At 35.4% G+C, this 22,305-nt stretch overlaps 1 protein-coding gene across 1 annotated transcript in view; it reads right to left on the reverse strand.

Moving 5' to 3' along the window:
- Positions 1-1,055: 1,055 nt before the first annotated feature.
- The window catches only part of LOC149834711 (uncharacterized), a 45,630-nt gene continuing 24,380 nt past the window's right edge, over positions 1,056-22,305 (reverse strand). Inside the window, exon 2 of the mRNA XM_090010265.1 lies at positions 1,056-1,202. The gene's annotated coding sequence lies outside the window, so the exon portion shown is untranslated. The remainder of the gene's footprint in view (positions 1,203-22,305) is intronic.

Below are 22,305 nucleotides of genomic sequence, written 5' to 3' on the forward strand. Positions count from 1 at the left end.
AAGAGTGCAACTTTTTATGAGTGAGCCAGCTCGAACTTGGCTTGTTTAGTTCAAGCATATCATCAGCTTGATCTTGGCTCGACTCATCACAAAAACATGCCGAGCTTGAACATGTACTTAATGTTCAGCTCATTTGCCAGCCCTAGGCATAACTTAGCAATGTTGGGAACACATGCATGTCATGTATCCTGTCTAACGAGAACATAAAATTTCCAACTTTAAAGCAATCAGCCTGTGCCAAGCCAAACAGATTAGGCTGTATGCAGAAGTTTTAAAAGGAAAGAACAGTTGGAAAACACGCATTAACCCTAGATGAGATATTCTTAAATGTAATTCTATGGAGTGGCTTTAATCAACCTCTGCATATCTAAAATTTATAACCTCATTAACTTGCAGGTTCAACAACAAATGCATATCCGGGAAAATGCAGAAAACGAAACGGAAAGCATAAGTTGAGCATGTTTTCCAGCTAGAAGCTGTGACTTTTGAGGTATCTCCAACAATTAACAAATCATATATTCATCACAACAGTCTACATTGGCTGCAGAAAGCTTAGACTCATGAAGTTGTAACTATATCCACCAAGTCATTTGGGAAGTAGGAGGACGAAAAGGTATAGGCTTCAAAGGGATTATAGGCCTCCAGTGCTGATAATCTTAACTGCAACCAGAACCTTTCATGAATTTCATTTTTCATGTTCAAGGACTACATTTAACCACACAATTTCAACCAATGTTGTGAAAAGTGGCGCAGCGTAGCGCTTCACCAAAAACTGAAGCGAGGTGTAAGTCTCAGAATTTTTTTTTCTTTAACTTTAAAAAACTTTAAAAATATCTACAAATATACATAAATAATAGAAATGCTTTATTGATAAAGAATCAATAAGAAACAGAAAATTACAAATAAATAGCAAAATTAACATTTTTTTTTCTTCTACAAAAAAATGCAAATATAAATAACTCTCTCTCTCTCTCTCTCTCTCTCTCTCTCTCTCTCTCTCTCTCTCTCTTTTCTTTCTTTCTTCCTTTCTTTCTCTCCTTTCTTTTCTTTTCTTTCCTTTCTTTTTTTCTTTGTTGCGCTATTTACCTGCACCTCAAGGCGCACAGGGCCTCACGTCAAGGTGAGGCATGCTATTTGTGCCTTGAGGCACATTTTTTATAACTATGATTTCAACACATAAATTGACTCTGAGTGTGTGCTCCCTGCAAATTTAAGTTGACAGATTTTAGAAATTAGAATGTAACAGTATGACTAGATGAAAGTAGGGCTGAGAAACGAGACAAACAGCTTGTGGTTTGGCTAGTGCACAGCTCATAGGGTTCATTCGAACTCGTAAAATAGGCTTGGCAAGCCTAACACAAACAACAGGTGTTCGCCTCGTCTCAGCTCTGCAAGCTTGTTAACTAGCAATAAGTATATTCTAGATATATTTTATATGATTTGATGTAGCATAAAATAAATAGTCAAAGTGTTTGACCTGAAAATAATTGGTTGAGAGTTCAAATGCACGGAAACAATGCACTTTTTTCTGTAAAAGAGTCAGTTCGAGCTTGACTCAAGTCTGGAGTCCAAATCCTACAATTTCCAGCTTGAAAAATCTTTCTCTTTTTTGTAAACGAGCCAACTCAAACTTGGCTCATTTAGCTCGAGTTTGTAATGAGCTAGAGCTCGACTCAACTCACCATAGAAAAGAGCCAGCTTGAACACATCATGCTCGTTTGTTCAGTTTGTTTACCAGCCCTAGATGGAAGTATGTAACTGCATTTACATAATTCAACAGTTGAATGATCATGCAGCATACCACTCCCAGGTGCAAAAGCATGCAAACAGAAAGCTATAGCATTTGGATGAGTACTCTTCATATTGAATCCAAAAACACAAACATTGGCCTTGGGTTGCCTTTGGGTGCGTGGTTCTTGGTACTCACAGTTGTCAGAACTAGAAATAAAAATAGAACAGTAAGACTAGGTAAGAGCGTGTACGTGCATTCACATACTTGATGGCTGAATGCTCCATAACCCGTGCAATTCATATATATGCACAATTGTGCCAACATAAAGCTATACAGCTTGGACCTACACTGCATAATCACTTTTTTTTGGATAACCGGGTAAAACTGTCTTTTCACTGACTTCATTGGCAAAAAACCCCAGGTCTCCCTTGTCCACCAGGAAATATACCCAGCTTCAGCCTTGCAGCAAAGAACACACACCCATGGGTTTGAACTTGTGACGTACTGTCAACATGGTGACCTTCACGAGTCACCCCTACAGCCCCCATGCATTTACAGCTGGATATTAAGCAAACATGCTCGACACAATTTTAAACACAGGTAAAGACTTCTATTCATGAACTTGCTATAAAAGCAGGCATGTTCATATAATCGCTCAACACAATAGAGTGGTTTTCTCTTGAATTACTAAATATACTAATGGATAATTATCAACAGTACCACATATTATAGATGCTGTCATGATCACTAAGGTGCAAGAAGCAAGAACGAATATGCTAATTCCATCTGTCATGACCAGAAAATTTTATCATTGCGCTGTAATATTCAATCTGATGTGTTTCGTCCGCTTTGACAATGACAAATCTGTTTTGGCCATCACAATGACTGACTACTGCATAGTTATGCCTTAAGTTCAATGGCACAATTGTTGTTTATCTTTATTTTCCTAAGATTGAAGTATCTCTTATAAAATCTGATTTGGTGTGATGAATTTATAGAAATTCCTTCAATATGATATTCAATACAAAATACTAGCAATGGAATTTGGAATTTTTTTAGTAAGAAAAGTTGGCAAACCTGCTACGGTCCACCATAAGGGCCATGGACATCAATAGTACTCTACATGTAGTAGTTTTATAACCATCGACAAATTTGCATAAGTTGTTCAGCTGTGTCATCATGGTTCTTCTCATTGGCCACAATGATTAGAGGTCCTCTAATTTATGCTCATCAACTATATTTTCCTTTTTTTTATAAAAGTGGACGTTTAAAAGCTTTCAGCATTTTGGAATTTTGGGATGGAGAAAGAACCATAAATTTGACTGCAAATGGAACCAACTAAATCTGCTAAACAAAATCAGATAAAGAGGACCCAGTGTTAAGATGGATGTATTTTTGTATGTATATATAATGTGTAAATAAATATGTATGTATATATATTGTTTAATATAATATATATATTTATATATATATAATATAATATATATACTATAGTCAACTGAGGTTGACCGTTTCTAGCTGTTGGAAAGGGTTCTAGCCGTTGGACCCTTTCCAACAACTAGAAAAGGTACTCTTTTCTCTCCTCTACCTTCTTCTCTAAATAAGTGGGTGTGTGCATGAGTGAGTTTTGAGAGTGATAGGTAGTTCTAGATATTTTTTAGTGTTCTTGAGTACATTTTGTAGTGAGGTTTTCATGTATTTAGTTTTTATGTATTTTATTGTTCATTATGAATGAAATCATTTATTCACAAAACTTGTATTAATTTGTATCTTGTTAGTATTCAAATGTATTTCAATTTGGCATTTGGATTACGATTTGAAATGTCTTGGGTTCTGCACCATTTCATGATACCCAGTTCATTTACAAAAATCTGATTGATCATATCATAACATCATGAGAAAATCTAGGTCAGCAAGGTTCTCATGGACCCCACAGGGCTTTTTACAAAATGAACAAGCCCACAAGAGTGTCTGGGAAGTTGCTCCTTGGGATCATTCATATAATAGCTAATTGAAGTAGTAAATGTATGTGATGAGTGTGTGTACAATATGCATGCATATGTGCTTGTCTGTGTCTATGTGTGTTTTTCAGATACTTTCGACAGCCTGGGATGCCACCATTATCTTAATTTAAGCAAATGATGACAACCTCAATGCAAAGACTAGCAAGGGTAATAATTTTGCAACTTTCGACAGCCTGGGATGCCACCATTATCTTAATTTAAGCAAATGATGACAACCTCAATGCAAAGACTAGCAAGGGTAATAATTTTGCAACCTCGAACATTGTTTGCCCCTTCATTTCTATAAACTTTGTGGTGTCAATGAAGGATGCAGAAAACGTTAAGTAGACCATCAAATCATCTACTACCTCCTCCTATTGATAATCTCATCTCCTAGAATCTTTGATCCAATGTCATCTAAGTGGAGTCTTTTCTTTTTATTGTCTTTCTTCTAACTTTGTGTCTTTGAGATCACAAAATCAACATAGAAAAAGGAAAGTAACATGACAGGAACTAAGATCTAATCTGCCTGGCTTCAAGCTTCTAACCACGATCTTTTTAACCTCAACTTAAAACCCTAATGTAACCCTTTAGCTTTCTATATTTCTCTAACAATGACAATGATGATGACGATAATGATGACTAAGACATTGTAATACAGAACCAATGTTTTAAATACTAATCTTTTTATCAATATCAAACCAGAAGTTAACCAAATTGTCATCTGACACAGAGAAGACATTAGATATCAAAACTTCCAGGAGACAAATCTTGTTCTCAAATTCAGGAAGAAAGAAGAATTTTCTCCCCACTTTTTTGAGGAGATATACCCCTCAAAAAGCAAAAAACGAGAAGGGTGTGTCTTGGGGCTTACCCAAAAACCAAAGTTTTTCCCCTGCAGAGAAGCTTACCCCCAATCAAACGTGCACAAAAAAAAAACGATAAAAAATAAATAAAATAATATTTCCTCATCACATGCACATGGCTTTGGACAAACATGACCTTGGAGTTTTATGCTGCCAGATGGTGACTGTAGGTACATGGCCAGGTCTTCGATCCCAGGTGCAGTTTCTCTGTGTAATAGATAAAAAAACAAAAAAAAAGTGTGCTGATTATACTTGTTATTTGTTGCAGATCCCTCTTCTTTACAATGTTCATCTGTTCTTACTTGTCACCCGAACAGAATATGTTTACATGCCACTCAATTTGTTTATTTTCTTTGGTTGTATTTTTAACCATTCATATGCTAGAAAGTGGTGACCACCAAAGAGATTGGATTAACATGCCCAACTCCCACTAAAACCAAACATAAGTTAGCATCTGCCCTAGCAAAAGCCTTCTCAAGTCCAAATCAGTAGCAGTAGATCCTATTATCAAAACACATTATTTTCGATGAAAGTCAACCTTGAGTACAGATAAGATACCAATACACTGTTGCAATGGATGTGTCTGACTTTTGTCTTGTGAGGACAGAGAGCAAACATTAGAGCCAACTTTACCAGTTACCACTCCACTAAGAATCTACTATGCAGATGCACATAGAACATGCCACTCTTGCTTCTGAATGTTTGGCAGGTTGAAATTCCACAATTGACAACTTTGTAATAAAAGAGCTTCAAGACCTTTCGAGGTTATTTATTCTGATGTTTGGGGACCTGCTCCTGAATCTTCTATTTCTAGTAGTCGATATTATGTTTCTTTTATTGATAACTTTTCTCGATACACTTGGATATTTTTCATGAAACATAAGTTTGAAGTCTTTGATATTTTTTGTTGTTTCCATGCTTTCGTTAAGAATCAATTTTCTTCTAATATCGTGCATTTCTAATGTGATGGAGGGGGTACTCTAGAAAATTTGTTGTTTTTCTCCAAGATAATGGGATTTGATCGTAGAGTGTCTTGTCCACGTACTCCTCAGCAAAACAGCATTGCTGAGCGAAAACATCGACATAGAAAGTGTGATGAGTATGATGCATGATAGTGGGGTTCCCATTAGCCTTTGGACTAAAGTCTTTCATTCAGCCGTTTATATCATAAATCGGTTGCCCATGCCTATTTTGGACAATGCATCTCCCTATTTTACTCTGTTTGGTATGCATCCCAATTATGATGGACTACAAACTTTTGGATGTATATGTTATGTGGATATTGACAAGACCTTGCGAAATAAATTTAAGGACAAAGCATCTAAGTGCAGGTTTGTAGGCTATGCAGATGATTATAAAGGATACAGGTGCTACGATCTTGCTAAAAGGTGCATCAGAATATCCAAAAATGTTGTTTTTTATGAAGACAATTTTGAAAATAGTGTTGATACTAGTACTCCTGTACAACCAAGCCCTAATGTGTCTGTTTATCATCCTTGGTTAAGTGCAGAGCTTTTCTCTAACGTGGATGGAGATTATTCTTCTGACTGTATACATGAGTCTTCATCTTCAACAAACAACCCAACAGACCAGAATGATGCTCATAGTGTCGTCCCATTCTCAGGTGTGGGTAGATACAAAGGGAACATCTATACAAGAAGAGGAAGGGAACCAACTATTTCTGAAAAGGAACAATCAAGTGTCGCACCTAATCTATGTCCATCTTTCACATAACAGGTGCCCTTCAGAAGATCGGAAAGGATTTGGCATCCTATTGAAAGGTGGGTCAGTTATGAAAACTTCACCATGTATTTTCAGCTCTTTTTATCCAAAATTGAGAAACAAGATGAACCAATCAATTTCTATCAAGCTGCTCAGTCAAATAACTGGATTTAGGCGATAAATGAAGAAATAGAGGCCCTCCACGAGTGTCAAACTTGAGAAATTGTCCCACAACCTCTAGACAACAATGTTGTCGAATCGAGATGAGTATATAAAATTAAGCATAAGCCAGATGGAAGCATTGAACGGTATAAAGCTCGCCTAGTAGCGAAGGGGTTCACACAGGAATATGGACAAGATTATGATGAAACTTTCAGTCCAGTTGTCAAGATGGGAACAATTCGAATTGTTTTTTCTCTAGCCGTTGGCCATGGATGGAGTCTCAGTTAGCTAGATGTTAAAAATGCTTTGCTCCATGGAGATTTGAAGGAAGAAGTATATATGGAGCAACCCTCGGAGTATGTTGAAGGTGATTTTAAGGAGTGTGTGTAAATTAAAGAGAGCACTTTATGGCTTAAAGTAGGTTTCTAGATCTTGGTTCGAGAGTTTTTCGTTAGAGATTCAGAAGCATGGTTTTCATCATTCCCAACTCGATCATTCCTTATTTATTTGCCAAGGTACACACTGTTATATTGTTGTTGATATATGTTAATGATATCATCATCACTGGCAATCTATGTCACATGGGTGCGGGTACGAGTGCGGGTGCAGCGCAATTTTAAAAATTTTGAACACGAGGACTCGGCTATATATATATATATATATATATATATATATATATATATATATATATATATATATATATATCCAGTGTGTGCATATATCTATATAAATTTTGGACACGGGGACTCAGCTCATGAGTTTTCCGAGTTGATCCTGAACTAACCGAGTTAAAATAGTAGTATAACTGGGTTAGAACCAAACTCGGTTGAGTTTATCATTGACTCGACCGAGTCTTAGCTACCATGGGAATAAAACATCATCAAGGTATTAATTAAAAGCATTAACTAAAAGCATGTTCTGGTAAATGCATTAAACATCTTTTGCAGTTTTGCTAAAATTCATAACATTAATTAAAAGCTTTTAATTTTTCAAAGCTAGATTTGAAAAAGAGAGAGAGAGAGAAAGATCTCGGTGGATGAGAAAGTGTTGCTACTCCTGGATGAGAATTTATTAGCTTTTATAAGACAGAGAACTGGGTGGATGAAAAGTGTTGGTACTCGTGGATGAGAATTTATTAGCTTTTAAGATTGAGAGAGAGAATTAAATGATAATATTTAAGAATAAATTTTTTTTATGGGGCTTATGTTTGAGACTCATGCTATATATATTTAAATATATAAAAAGATTAATTTTTTTGTTTTTTGCCCTAAAAATAGACATTTTTGGACTCAATCAACCTTGACCAAGTCCAAAACAAGGACGGACTCAGACTCGACTCGTTGACCGAGTCTGGGCCGTGTCCGAGGCCGCACCCGTGTCGGGGCGTGTCGACTCGGGTGCGGCACCTCCCTAGCCAAGTCCGTGTGACATAGCTGGCAATGCATCAAACCACATTCAAGAAGTTAAGGATTTACTGAGTAAGAGGTTTAAGATAAAAGACCTCGGTACTTTATGATATTTTCTTGGTGTGGAGGTGGATAGAAGAGAAGGAAAGTTGACCTTAACTCAGCATAAATACACGTTAGATTTGTCAGATAAAGCAGGGATGACTGATTGCAGACCGCTAGCCACCCCTAGTGTGATCAATCAAAAGCTTAGTCTTCAAAATGGAGATCTGTATCATGACCCCACCAGATACCGGAGTCTAGTAGGTATGCTTCAGTATCTTACCTTTACTAGGCCAGACATTGTTTATGTTGTTAATCAAGTCTCTCAGTTTATGCATGAGCCACGAACGAGTCATATGGACATCGTTAAAAGGATCCTCAGATTTTTGAAAGGCACTGTTGGAGATGGACTTTCGTATATCCAGTCTCTGTGTGGGAAGAATGGACATGACATTTATGCTTATATAGATGTCGACTGGGCAGGGGATTCTGATGAAAGAAGGTCAGTATCAGGTTATTGCGTTTTTATTGGCTCTAATCTTGTATGTTGGAGCAGTAGGAAACAACGAGCAGTAGCTAGATCTAGTACCGAGGCCGAATACAGATCTATGGTTGCTACCACTGCAGAAGTTACGTGGATTAGGCATTTGTTGACTGAGTTGGGAGAATCTATCTCAAGTTCTCTTTTACTTTGTGATAATCAGAGTGTCATACAGATTGCCTTCAATCCCATCCATCATAGTCGCACTAAACATATTGAGATCGATCAACATTTTATCAGGCAAAAAATTGAAGATAAGGAGATTGTCCCTCAACATGTTCGCTCGAAGAATCAAGTGGTTGATTTATTCACTAAAGGTTTAACGAAGCACAAGTTTTGGTTCTTAAAGAACAAGTTGTCCATGGTCCAAAACCATGCACAACTTGAGGGAGGCTATTAAGATATCGTATATGGATTGGGTCCACGTTTGGATCCAAATCCAAATGCTATATTCAGCGTGTGCCATTATTCATGTACATCATTGTATTTTGTTTTATTTATTGAGGGCATTACTGTCCATTGTACTAATGTTATTCTTTATAATAAGAAGAATTAGGTCACAACCCTGATGATAGAGGGTTTTTGGTGACTGCAGCAATCACATCTCTCCTCCACTCTATTTTTCTTTGCATGAAGAGGTTCTGTTGCTATCTCCTCAAATCTTGATACCCTTTATAACATTTTTGGGATTGAGGATTTAAAACCTACCACGACCATCCTACAGTTGGCATCCTATAGTTGGCTGACAGGTCTACCAAGATTCCTCGAGGAATATTGAAAGATGTGTTAGTCAAAGTTGAGGACTTTTATTTATCTGCTGATTTTCCCGTTCTAGATATGGAAGGTACTGATGTCGCTCACCGGACCCTCATCATTCTTGGCAGACCATTCTTGGCCACTGCCAATGCGTGTATTGATTGTCGTACTAGGGAGATGGATGTTTCTTTTGGCAATAAGTGATTGCGGATAAACATATTTGATACTGCCATGAGAGCGACAAGAAATGATGAATGTTTCCATGTGGAGAGCTTTCATCCTCAATGGAAGCATTCTGATCCATCACAGTTGAAAAAATGCATGGATGATACGTTGGTTCATGGCTCATTATATGAAAAGTGTCTCTACAAGTTTCCAAAAGATTTTCAAATATGTGGGGGGGCTAATCTCGTTCTCAACCGAGAAAAGAGTCATTTTAGGGTCCAGAGGGGTCAACTTTTAGGAAACATAGTGGACAGGACAAAAGATGAGACCATATACCTAAGACCTACAGATTGAGCATGACCATCAGTCCATTAATCTCATGGACGATGGAGGGTAACCAGAAATCCATCTGGCTGAAGACGTAAAATTTAGCACTTTATGGGAGGCATCCCATACTGTTGTAATTTTAGTCATCCAGTAGTTTTTGCTTCTTTCTATTTTATGAGCATGTATGATAGATCATGAATAAATTTCATTTTTTTTTAATATGATTTATGAGTTGCAGGTGACAGAACAACTTCCATAGCACGGATCAAATGACTTTAACTCCTTGCATATTTTTTGTTTCATAGTGTGCATTCATTTAGTTTCATGTAAGCATGGGGGAGTACCATTGAGGACAGTGTCATGCTTGGGGGAGAGTATAGTTTATACACTCAAATATTTTTCATTCTGTCCATGTATTTGCACTGATGAAAACTCATAAAAATTAGGCTTTTAAGGAATGAGTTTTAACCTACATGAATGTTTTACACAATCTAAAGTTTTAGAGAATTTTCAAGCCCCACGAAAAAAAATTCTGACACTAATCTAGAAAACCGTAGTCGCTTATGTGGATTTCAAAGAAATGATAGATGCATGTTAGAGTTTTATTTTAAATCACAAGTATGAATATGCACGGTTTATTTTTACAAAACAAAGCAAATGAACAATATTGAAAACTATGTCACATGGGTGCGGGTGAGGGGTACGGCAAAAATATAAAAAATTATATATATATAGTCCAAAAGTTAGATATAAATGACCCTGGGTGCATTGACTGCACCCAGGGTCAGGTTGACCGCATCGGGTGAGGGTGCAGCACCTAGTTGGAGAGTCCCTATGACATAGATTGAAAATAAGAGCTCAAAAGTGAAAAAGAGCATATGTTTAGTTGTTTGATCTCTTTGTATTCCTCAGTAGCTGGGCTCAAACACAAGTTGAAGTATTTGATTCATGGTTGCCAACCGAGGAAGCGTGAGCGGAAAGCGATACGGGAAGCAGGAGCGAGAAGCGAGGCATTTTCAAAATTTTAAGAAGCAGGAAGTGTGGGACGACTTAGAAGTGAATCACGAACCATCTCGAAAGTGACCTAGGAAGCGAACCGGAAGCGACCTAGGAAGCGAACTGAAAGCAACCTAGGAAGCGAGGGGGAAGCAAAAAAAGAAGAAAAAAAATAAAAATAAATAAAAAAAGGGAAGCGTGGGGGAAGTGCGCTTCCCAAGGAAAGTGCGCTTCCCAATTATGGGAAGCATGCTTCCCAAAAAAAGGGGTGCTTCCCCGCGCATTTTAAAAGCGCGACATTTCGCATTTCCGAAACGCGCTTCTCCTATGGTATAGGCGCTTTCGGTAACTTTGGTTTGATTCCCATGTCAAAAAGGATAACGAAGGAACTCACTTATTTGTCCAAGTTAATATCTGTGACCTATTTGGTTCGAGCGAGTAGAGCCTGAGGGGTGTTTACACCTGGTGCCCTAAAGTCATCTGGTTTGAGAGCCACCGGCCCGAAAGCCCGTTACATGGCCTTTATAGAGAGCCTAATAGATGTTGACATTGCACATAACAAGGAGCAAGCTATACATAAAACTATGAAAATTGAAGGTCTAATGACTCGAGCAATTAAGTTTGAGAGATAATTTGTATCTGGTGCCCTAAGGTCATTTGGACTGGGAGTCACTGACCCAAAGCTCGTTAAACGAGTCACGAAAATTGGAAATTTGATATAGTGCTCAACAAAAAGAAAGAAAAAGTGTGAAAAAATTGAAAATCTGGAAAAAGTAGAAAGAAGGAAAATCAAGAGCATAAAGATAAAGTTCACTACTTAGGAATAATTTTTTAGAAACCTATGCAGAAAACATATAAGTGAGGATAAATAAACAGTGACATGTGTATATTTGATTCTCTGAGAATAAAGCATAAATGATTACGATATTTAAAAAAGTAAAAGAAAAAGTTTTACTCTGTGGTGGCATGTAAAAGACTTTAAATATGTTGTGAGAGTGTAATGGCATGAAATATTTGTGAAAACAAACTTCTTAACTGCCTAATACTTCGTGAAATTGGAATCTTTATATATACATGACTGAGATGTTTGTGGGTAGCATTACTGCAAACCCTCACGAGACCTTACTCGTCCACTGGGGTAACCCAAGGGTTTAAATGGCTTGTTGCACACGTTAAATGCAACCGTGATTCCTACGAAAGTGAGTTAGTTTTTGCTTTGTTAATTTGCTTTTGTTTTGTTATTAAGGGTTAATTTGCTCGAGGACTGGCAAAGGATAAGCAAGGAAAAATTTGATCATGCATATATTTTGCATTTTATTCATTCTATTATATGCATGATCCATCGAAAAATGGCATTAAAAACTCATTCTTATTAGTGCTTTTGAGAAACTGCTTTGAAATTCAAAATAAAGGTAAAATCGCATATTTCAAGCTTTTCCTTGTGTTTTTCAGTGTTTTGATTAGTTTAGGACTTTTTAATTGGCAATTTAATTAGTTTAGGAATTGTTATTTAATATTGTAGTTGGTTTAGAAGTTGTTTTTATGAAACACGTTTTTAGAAAAGAGAAGTTTTTAGAATTTTTGAAATCTAGTTGGACTTTTTAAAAATTTTAATTTTGACCTAATGTTTTCAATATAAATAGTATTTTTTCAGTCATAGGGGGCGTTTTTCTCTTGGATTTCACGCAACTCTGTCTCCCTCCCTCTCTTCTCTTCTTCCCCCGTTTCACTCTTGGCCGGTTCCTCCCTCGGTTCTTCTTTCCCTCCTTGTTTCATCTTGCTTCTAATCCTTGCTTTCGTCGGCTTCTTCTTGTCCCCATCGTCGGAGCTACGTGCAACCCGGAGGAAGACCACGTTCTTCTTCTCAACCCCTCCATCGAAGGTAAATCGTGAGGTTTGCTTCTTCTCTTCCATCTCTCTGTAGTTTCGTACTTATATTAGTTTTATTTCCTTCGTAGAATACATACATCATATCATTGCATATAGTTTTGTTTATTTATTGAATATAGTTTAGTTGAGTTTCATTTTTATCATCTGAAAATATAAAAAGAAAAAAATAAAATAGCTTAATTTAGTTTAGCTAATTTTCTTGATTTTTGTGTAGAATAATATTATTTTATTCAAATCGGTCGATATAACATAGAGTAATTCTGAAATTTTAATGATTTTTAATCCAGTTCATGTTAGATTTAGGTTAAGTTAGTTCATATCATATTCTTGTGATTTTGGTAATTTTGTTTTTTATTATTCATAGTTTTTCTTATTAGTCAGCTAGATTTCTATAATTGTTTTAAGTCTTTTTAATTTTCAGTTGCTAGATCTTGTTATTCCCTGTTTATGTTCTGTTTTTGGTTAGTTTGTTCTTATTTAAATCATGTTCTTTGTGTTATTTCATCAGAATAGTTAACGTTTTAATTAGTTTTAGTTAATTAATTAGTTTTCTTCTTGAATTTGGTAGATTAATTGTTTAGATTTTTAATTAGCTGAATAGATTAGAATTAAAGTCTTGTTTAGTTAGAATTCAATTAGTTTTAATTCCAGAACTCTGATTTCAATTTTTAGTTTAGAAAATATTTTATTCATTTCATTACCATTTTTCTTAATTAGAAATAAATTTAGCCGATTTTTGTTCTTTCTCAATTATCGTTCTTTTTTTTAGTATAGTGTAGAATATTTTGTTAATCATGTTTTGTTGTAGCTTATAGTAGTTCTTAATTAATTTAGTCAGTTTAGATCAAATTCAATTCACGTTATTTACTTTGGATTTTTTTTATCATGCATATTTAGTTAAATGAATAGATAGCTGATTTTTGCTTTTATTATTTCAATTGATTATCGAAAAGGTTAGGTTAATTTTTATTTTTCAGTTTTATTGATTAATATTGAAAATTCGTACAGCATATAGTTCTTATTAGATTCATTTAGTTTGATATTAGTGTTTGTTTTTTAGTTAATTTGTTATTAGTTTGTACATTAGTTAGTTTCTTTATTGTTATTTAGTTAGTTAGTTAGTTTGTTATATTTTGTCTTTTAGTGAATTAGTTTGTTACATGTTACTCACATGTTAGTAAATTGTTATAAGTTAGTTAGATTCTTGTTTTTGTGATTTTTGAGTAAACTAATATTGAATTTTTGTCTAGTTTTTCGTTGTTTTGTTCTTGTTTAGTGTTTTTTTAGTGTTTTTTTTTTGCAGAGAAGCAGTTGGACGTGCGGTATGCCCTCAAAAGTACCCCTAATAGCCCTCTGAGGTTCCCAAAACCCTCAAAAGGCCCTTCGAGCCCTCAAAAGAACCCTCAGTAGAACCAAAACCTTTTAAGAGTGAAAAACTAAAAGCCTTTAATAATAACTCTTAGGTTCAAGGAAAGCAAAGGCATCAAAGTGACTAGAGCTCAAGTACTGAAGACCATGTTTTTCTTTTATTTTAGATTAGGGTTGTTTATTTTATTAATTTGAATTTATAAAAAGCCTGTAACTAATTATTATTTGTTTAAGCCCTCTACAAAGGGTTGCACTCTCAGATGATTAGCTAATTAAGTATTTTTATTTTCAAGTAGATTTTTGTGGAATACAAAGTTTTCTCCCGTTCCTTGAGTTTTGTATAAATCCAACTCTTGTTTTGAGTCGGCAAATGTATCAATAGGTTATATTGGTGTTCATCTGTCCTCAATTTATCATTCTTTCTTCAGCATCTTGTCTTCAGTTTCTCCTTGTCCTCTCTATCATAACCCTGTTCTGTGATGAAAGTCGTTTTGTATCCACTTTGATATATAACTGGAAAGAACAATCTGGATGAGGATTTCCCCATGAATTTTGCAAGTTTTATGATATTGGCAACAGATGCAGTTAAATATCAGAGTACGTAGACCACCCTACCTTGTGCTTTGTACACTTTTGCAATGCGTTACATTGATAACTTGTGCCTTCATGAGGCTAATTGTAAGATATGCTAAATAGTAGTTGGAAAGTGAAGACATCTCACATTTTTTATTTTAGTAATGACATCCCACATTAGTGATATTTTTTATCGTCTTAATCCACCATACAAAAGGACCTCATACTTTCATGATTAAATCATGCAAAAGAAGCAACCTTTGGTAAAATTAAAACATAAACGGTGGGGTCCTGTCTCAAGCTGAAGACACAGGATTGATTCCCACTGGCACATGGCAGCTGCTGTTGCTTTAACCCAGTTGGGGCAAGTAGGATCCAGGATCAGGTGCCATCACATAGCACACTTTGAGTGTGCCTCTGCACAGGTGTGCTATGTGATGGCACCTGATCCTGGCTCGTCCTGTAGGTGCTAGTGTCCTCAACCCAGAGTTTTATGTCGCAGGGAGGCAGGCCCATTAAGGGGCCCAGTTCTCGGTGGCTACCGGTGGCAGAGCCAGAAGTTTAAGCCAGGGTGGAAACAACTTCACAGTGATTCGGGATTCTGTTAGAACATTACTGTATATGCATAGTGTTTGATTCTTTGCGAACAACTTTTACAAATATGCAATACAGGTCAGATAACGTGCATTCACTTAATAAATTGTAAAAAAAAGATATTAAAATACAAAATCTCTAAAATCAAAAGTGTACCAAAAAAAAAATAGATTTAACATCATTCACTCAATAATTAAAATAAGGATTAAAATACAAAATCCTTAAAATCTAAAGCATACAGAAAAAATATCAGATTTATCATCATTCACTCAATAAATTGCAAAAATAGGGATTAAAATAGAAAATCCTTAAAATCTAAAGCACACCAAAAAAATTTGGATTAAGCATCATTCACACAATAAATTGCAAAAATAAGAATTAAAAAAAGCATAACCGAAAAAATTCATATTTAGCATCATGCACTCAATAAATTACAAAATTAGGGATTAAAATACAAAACCCCTAAAATCGAAAGCATATTCGAAAAAATCAGATTTGGCATCATTCACACAATAAATTGCAAAAATAGGAATAAAATACAAAACCCTAAAATCTAAAGCATACACGAAAAAAATTGGATTTAGCATCATTCACTCAATAAATTGCAAAAATAGAGATTAAAATACAAAACACTTAAAATCTAAGGCATACTAAAAAAAATCAGATTTAACATCATTCACTCAATAAATTGCAAAAATAAGAATTAAAATACAAAATCCTTAAAATCTAAAGCATATAAAAAAATGAATTTAGCATCATTCACTCAATAAATTACAAAAATAGATATTAAAATACAAAATGCCTAAAATTTATAGCATACAAAAAAACATTCAGATTTAATACACATTCACTCAATAAATTACAAAAATAAGGATTAAAATGCAAAACCCTTAAAATCTAGGCATACCTGGAAAAAAAATAGATTTAGTAAGCATTCACTCAATAAATTGCAAAATAGGCATAAAAAATCAAAACCCTAAAATCTAAGCATACCCAAAAAAAATCCATAACCCTAAAATCAAGCATGCATTCACACAAGAAATCCATTAAAATACAAAAAATCTAAAATCTAAGCAATAAATAAAAAAACTAAAAACCCTAACCTTAAATTCTAACAGAGAGAGAGAGAGAGCAACTTGATGTGGGATGTGGGCATGCCGAAGAGGGGGACACTGGATGTGGCCATGCTGGAGAGAGGGGATGCTAGCGTCGGAAAGGGCACACTAGAGTGGGGAGAGAGAGGGCAGAGTGGTGGAGCCTCAGAGAGAGAGAGAGAGAGAGAGAGAGAGATTTTGGCCGCAGCTAGGACAAAATTGGGGAAGAGCTTGAGAGGAATGAGGGATTGGGGAACGAGGGGACACCTCAGGTTGGGCAGGCATTGCCTGCCCCTTGTGATAGGAGGGAACAGGAGGCACTACCCACCCTGACCCATTGTGATGCCCCAAAATCTAGGGGATTTTTTTTTAAATAAAGATATTAACCTTTGAAAACACAACGTAAGTCTTTTTGAATATTTCGAAAACAATCCCCAATTTTGGGCACATCACAGATATAGAATCAAACAATTCAAGACATTTATAATACACATTCAATAATCTATTTTATTTATTTCATAATTGAAATTCAGAGTTACAAACACAATCAAAATTATACAGAATTCTAATCCAGTCCATCCAAAAAATCGAAGTCATCGTACTGCGATAATCCTCTATCTACGTACTTGGATCTGAAAAAGTAAAGAAACCGAGCGTGATACAAATCATGACTCTGTATAATTTCGTAAAACCCTACTAGGTCTTTAGAATGTCAAACACATAATTATAAAACCATAATAGGTTATGTACTTCCTTACGTAACCATGAACACAATATGCATCTTCTTATGCTATGTCTCAACACACAAGTCACGTATATCTATATACATGATCCACACAAATTCTATGCATATATTATGTGATGATGCATAAATATCAGGTTTTATTAATACAATTTCACTGCATAAATGCATCATCTATAAGTTTAAAGCATACACTTAGGTGCATAATGATGTTAGGGAGCTCTGGTTCGAATTTCATCGAAATCGGACTTAAAACGAACGAATTATGACATTTACAGTGTAACGGCTCAAATATCGGATCCGATTTGAGAGATTTGGATCCAGACGCCCATTTGGACTTTGGATCTGGACCAAATTACATGGATTTAACCCAGCTCCAGCCCACTTAAGTTTTGTAAAAACATTTTCTAAAAACCCCCTGCAGAAAGAGGCGGCCCAGCAAATATTTTATTTTTAATCCTGTTTTTGTAAAATGACCAAAAGTAGCCAAAACGTCAAAAGGAGGGGGGCACCCATTCCAGCCCTGTCTTTGCCTTGGTTTTCGTGCCCTAGGGGCACGATTCTAACTCCAGTCCCCTTCTCAACCCTCACCTCCTTCCATCTCGATTGAAGACATGGAGAAAAGCTTGAGAACCAAGCATTCTACCTTGTCACCCTTTCAATTCTTTTCATTTCTTTATCTTCCATGTTGTTTAATCTTCATTGTTGTTGTGTTTTGCAGGTGCAGCAGAGGTGGGAAACACTTTTCTCGGGTGGAAGTGTGAAACACTCCAACGAGAAGGGCCGGCTCTACCTCCATCCGGTCTTCTACGCCCCCCGATCGAGAATCGGTTCACATTTCATCTTCGGTGGATTTCCAACGTGTTGCAGCTGTAGGACATGGTACCATGGTGGATTTCCAGCATCAACGAGGTTCCGAACGGTGCGAAGCCAAGCAAAGTCCGCTCTTCTTCATCCCCCCAGTCTTCGGATCGCCCTTTGAGGTAGGTCTTCTTCTCCCTTCTCTTCTAGCTAAAACCTATCATGTGTGTGAGTTAGGTGTGCTGTGTTTTCTGTATTTTCGTCAGCCTTAGTGCAGCTTTTGTTCGTGCAAAATCCAACACGTAGTGTGTTTAGGTTTTGTGTTAGTGAAAATGATTTTTTAATCCAACGTTGGAAGAGTTTTTAGGCATGTTTTGAGTGTGCGTGTGTTTGAAATGAGATTTCTGTATGTCTGCATTTTTCAATTATTCTAAGTCTAATATATGTTGTTTTAATCAAGTTAGTATCTTTGAAAAAGTGTCTAGAACATTTGTTGTTTATGCGTTTTTAGATTTTGTGAAAGTGGCTAGTCGAGTATTGTCTTTTCGGTTTTTAGGTAGAACGTCCAGCAGCCTGTGATATTTTCTATAGTTCCTTATTGTATTATCTTAATTTCAATGTATGAATTATTGTTAGGTTTTGATAGATGTTATTCTTGTAGGATGTTATTTTCGAAATTTCTGTTTTGTGTTTTGGTGCTAGACGATTTGTATGGTTTTGTTAGAATTTGTTTTCTGTTATGATTTAATTTCCAGCATGTTAGTTGTTTAGTTTGTGTGTTTTTAGTTTAATTTAGATTGTCATAATCGTGTGTTGGTTTAGTTTCATTTAGATTTGTAATTATCGTGTTTTAGTGATAGAATTGATTTAGTTTTATTAGTTTTTGTTTCGTAAATTCATGTAATGCTTTGTTTATTTCTTAGTTTATGTAATTTATGTATATCCTAGCTTGTAAGGTTTGATTCATATAGGTTAAGTGTATTTAGAGGTTATGTAGTATATTTAGATTTAGATAATTCCATTTTATTCATGTGATATTTGCTTTAGCTAGGTCGAGTTTTAGTGTAGTCGTCTTCTCCAATTGTAGGGTGTCGGCCATTAGAGGTCGAGCAAGGTTGCATAATTCGTGATTTTCGTGGTAATTAATTTAGCATTAATTTAGTATGTTCATTTTGGTGTAGGATAGATCTTTTCAATTCATATTTCCCATTCATGTCCTTTGAATTATATTTGTATAGTTACTTTAGTTAGGTTAACATTAGTTTAGAGTAAGTAATTGTTTAATAATGTAGATTTTAGTCAAAGGGCATTAGAGTCTTTATGGTTGAGCATACGAATTTGGTAGAAGACCAATCCCTCTAAAATCGTGAATTGCATTTAAGGAAATCTCTATTTCCTAGCCCAGTTATAAATGATGTATTTTTCCAACAAGGCAACCCTTTGGAATTCCAAAGGGCCTTTTAATGAGGGTTACACGACTTTTGGAAACCCTTTGGAATTCCAAAGTTCCTTCCAAAAGCATTTACACGAGTTTTGTGGAAGTTTTGAAATTAGAAATGCTCATTTAAAGCCAAACCCAAAAATCGTATAGGGTGTTTTTTGGGAAAGGTTTTCAAAAAGGAATTAATGGTTTTAATGAAAAAGAGGCTGGACGGTTTTTGAAGATGAGCTTTCCCAATATGCAATTAAGGCAAGAAGATGAGGAGTTGTCCCCTACCAAAATCGTGTTTCTCAGATTTATTAGCCCTATTTATTCTTTCCTAATTTAACGTAGCATAGGATTAATGTTAATTAATTGAGTAAGTTAGTAATAGTATTGATTTTAGAAATTCGTGTGTATTTAATTAGGGTAAGCTATTAAATTAAATTAGGTTTATAAATTCGTGTAGGTCTAATTAGGTAGATTCTAATTGTAGTGTATATTTAATGTAGTAATTAATTTAGATTGAATTTAGTGTTTTTAGGAACTAACCATTAATTATTATAACATTTAACCTTAATTAGTTAGGTATTTAACCCTAACCGTACCCCCTACTAAACCCTAGTCGACCCTACCTTAGTTAGATGAGTTAGTGACTCTAGATTTGTGTGTAGTCAATGCCATATCCTAAACCGCCCCTAGCTAACCATAGTTATTAAACTAACCCTAGTTAGTATTTAGTTCTAATTAGAATAATCTTAGTTAATTAGTTCCTACTCTTAGGTAGTTAATGACTCTACTAACACTAATCGACCCCTTAACTACCTTATTAGACCCTAGTTAACCCTTACCTAAACCTAGTTAGTCACCCCAACCGTACCCTAGTTAGAATATTAGATTAACCCTACCTTATCCCATCCGACCCTTGTCCACCATAGTAAGCCCTAGCTTAGTCAAACCTTAGTTAAACCTATCTACCTTAGCTAACCCTAGTGAATCCTAACTAACCTTAGTTAATAGTTAGTCTAAGTAGATTAACCTTAGATAGTAGTCACTAACCCTAACCGACCCTAACTAACCGTAGTTAATACTTAACCCTAGGTGTCTAAGCCATCTAACCGTACCCCTAGTTCAACCCTAGTAGTTAAACCCTATCAATAGTTAGCCCTAGTTTAACTCAAGTAACCAACCTTACCTAACTCTAGTTAATTAGTCGACTAACCCTAGTTATTAGGTTAACAATAGTTAGTGTCTAATTGTAGTTAATTAGTTAACCCTAGATAACTAACCTAGTTAGTTATTAGCTTAGTGAGTCTAATCGTAAGTTAGTATTTGTTTTAGTTGGTTAGAATTAATATTAGAATAGATAGTTAAGTTAGTTAGTGATATTAGATATTATGTATTAGGTTTAATTAGAGTTTATATTTATTTAGGTATCTTATTTAGAGTATTAGTGAGTTTAGGTTAGGTTATTTCTTAGATTTTATAACTTAGTTTAATTGTTATTGTTTGTTGTAGTTTAACAGTAGGTTAGGTTCAGTTATGACTGTTTTTGTACGTGGTTCAATGTCCAAATGTCAATTGTGGATTCAAATGGATGAATAGTGCACTGAACCAAAACCCTAATTTTTATCATTTCGTGCATGCGTTATTTTATGTGGATTTTTATTGAGCTTTCCGGAAATTATTTTTTTATTCTCCACATCGATGTGTTAACTGTCTGCAGACCAAATTTCAACTCGATACGAGTTGATTTGGTCTGGTTTTTAAGCGTATTGTGAAAACAGCTTTTTCTGATTTTGAAATTTCGGGTCCTGCGATTTCTCAGATTATCCTGATTTTGAAACGCTTCGTTCTGGAGATCCAGAACGTATTTTTCACTTATGTAAAATGTGTCAGCTTCATGGATCTGTCTTTTACAGAATAGAAGAGATTTGACTAATTTTGGAATTCGTTTGACCCCTCAAACAGTCGTTTTGCGAAAAGCTGTCAGAATCCATTTTTGCCTTTCTTAGGGACAAAACAGTCTTTTACTTATTTGTCTGATTTCGTATAGTTTTACTGTTTTCTAACATTGTAGTTAGTACCTTAACAGTATTTAGAGTAATTAGAGTTACTTAGCTTAGTTAGTTCACTTAGTTAGTATAATTTTAGTTTTAGATGTTTAATTTAACTATAGTTTAATTTAGAAATATTTTAGAATTAGTATTAGATGTAATTTAGATGATTTCTTGATTTAGTTACTGACTTTTTGTTTTTATTATGTAGGTTGTTAAGTTAGAACAGCTTAACAGATGCAATTCAATTGTGATGTGCGACTGCACTTGATGTGAAAAGACAGAAATGCCTCTGGAGACCTACTGAAGACTTAGTCGCCTATTGTAGTTTATTTTCATAGTTAGAATGTTATTTAATGTAACTTGTAAACATTGACATAGATTGTAAACTTTGTTTGATTAATAAAGTGTTATTTTAGAAGTATTTCAGAATTATCCCGTTCCCTGTGGATTCGACCTGTACTCGCCACTTCGGTGGAAAGTGTTAGATTTTGAATCTCCAGGTCCTTCCACGCGTGAGATCTGAAAAACAGAGAGAGAGAGAGAAAGGGAGAGAGAAGTTGGGAGAAACCGATACCCCTTCAGCAATAGGGTCGACTGCTGTGTATTCCTTCATATTAACAAGAGATTACAAAATTTTAGGGTACTAAAATACCCCTCATTACAATAATCAATATTACATAATGCCATTAATGAAGAAGTGGATGTCACGGGTCCTGGATCTTCAGATCCATGACCCGTAACCGAGAAAACACTTCTTTTCACCCTCCCTCAAGTTGTGCATGATCTTGAATCATGAACAACTTGCCTTTTAGCATCCAAAATCTGTCTTTTGTCAATCCTTTTGTAAATATATCCGCCACTTGATCTGTAGTTCGAACAAATTCAGGCTCAATTTCTTTCTCTTCTACCTTTTGTCTCACAAAATGCTGGTCTATTTCAATATGTTTGGCACGACTGTGATGGATTGAATTAAAAGACATACTAATGGCGCTCTGGTTGTCACACAGAAGAAGTGATCGAGATATCGATTCTCCGACTTCTGTCA

This window comes from Nuphar pumila, chromosome 6, assembly GCF_984573655.1.
Source record: "Nuphar pumila chromosome 6, dmNupPumi1.hap1.1, whole genome shotgun sequence".
NCBI lineage: Eukaryota > Viridiplantae > Streptophyta > Magnoliopsida > Nymphaeales > Nymphaeaceae > Nuphar > Nuphar pumila.